Source organism: Mandrillus leucophaeus, unplaced genomic scaffold, assembly GCF_000951045.1.
Source record: "Mandrillus leucophaeus isolate KB7577 unplaced genomic scaffold, Mleu.le_1.0 Scaffold375, whole genome shotgun sequence".
In the NCBI taxonomy this organism is placed as follows: domain Eukaryota; kingdom Metazoa; phylum Chordata; class Mammalia; order Primates; family Cercopithecidae; genus Mandrillus; species Mandrillus leucophaeus.
In genome coordinates, this window is record NW_012103976.1 from 1,809,214 (window position 1) to 1,810,946 (window position 1,733).

Genomic DNA, 1,733 nt, shown 5'->3' on the forward strand with positions numbered 1-1,733 from the left:
AGATTGATAAACTGACTCATCTGGTTTTGTGGCCCCCACTCAGGAACCGACGCAGCTCAAGAGGACAGTTTAGACTCCCTATGATTTCACCTCCAACCTGACCAATCAGTACTCCCACTCACTGGCCCCCGACCCACCAAATTATCCCTAAAAACTCCAAACCCCGCATTCTTGGGGAGATTGATTTGAGTAATAAAAAAACTCTGGTCTCCTGTACAGCTGGCTCTGCATGAATTAAACTGTTTCTCTATTGCAATTCCCCCATCTTGATAAATTGGCTTAGTTGAGGCAGCGGGTGAGAAGAACCCATTGGGCAGTTACATCACTATGTTGCCCAGGTTCGACTCGAATTCCTGGGCTCGAGCAATCCTCCTGCCTCAGCCTCCCAACATGTTGGGATTACAGGCATGAGTCACTGCACCCGGCCAAGTCTGTCCTTAATCAGGGTTCTTTTGGGTCTCATTTTCCTAAGCAGCAAAAGCCATTGGACCAGGTGATGTTGCCAACCCCATCTTACAGTTAAGATGCTGTAACCGTAGTTTCGGCTCCTGGGTCTGCTTTCAATTAGTTATGTTCCCCATCACCTTGGACAAGTCATCCCAACTCCCTGGCTTGTTTCTGTAACTCGATTATGGTCCAGAAGACTGAGTTCTAAAGTGCTGACTCTGATGAGGGCCCACTTACCAGGCACTCTGATCCCATCATAGCATCTACTACAGCCCGGGAGGTGTATTCAAGGGTGCATTCATGTTAAGCAGAAACACCAATCAAATCACTTAAATAACATAGGTAATAATCCAATAGCACAGCCAGACATGGTGGCTCACACATGTAATCCCAGCACTTTGGGAGGCCGAGGTAGGCGGATCACCTGGGGTCAGGAGTTCGAGACCAGCCTGGCCAAGGTGGTGAAACCCTGACTCTAAAAAAATACAAAATTGCCGGGCGCGGTGGCTCAAGCCTGTAATCCCAGCACTCTGGGAGGCCGAGACGGGCGGATCACGACGTCAGGAGATCGAGACCATCCTGGATAACATGGTGAAACCCTGTCTCTACTAAAAAATACAAAAAACTAGCCAGGCGAGGTGGCGGGCACCTGTAGTCCCAGCTATTCAGGAGGCTGAGGCAGGACAACGGCATAAACCCGGGAGGCGGAGCTTGCAGTGAGCTGAGATCTGGCCACTGCACTCCAGCCTGGGCAACAGAGCGAGACTCCGTCTCAAAAAAACAAAAACAAAAACAAAAACAAAATTAGCTGGGCGTGGTGGCGCATGCCTGTAATGCCCGCTACTTGGGAGGCTAAGGCAGGAGAATCACTTGAACCCGGGAGGGGGAGGTTGCAGTGAGCTGAGATTGCGCCATTGCACTCCAGCTTGGATGAGAGAGTCTAAAAAAAAAAAGAAAAAGAAAATAATAATAATCCAACAGCACATCCAAACAAGGTTGAAAGTTGTAAAATAAAATTACACTGTGTGGAGGGTGTGCGTGTATTAGAGACGAGGTCTCTGTCATCCAGCCTGGAGTGCAACAGTGCCATCATAGCTCACTGTGGCCTCCAATTCCTGGCCTCAAGCAATAATCCCGCCTTGGCCTCCCAAATAGCTGAGACTAGAGGCACGTGTCACCACACCTTGTTTTTTGTTGTTGTTGTGTGTTTTTATGAGACGGAGTCTCGCTCTGCGCCCAGGATGGAGTGCAGTGGTGCGATCTAGGCTCACTGTAACCTTCACCTC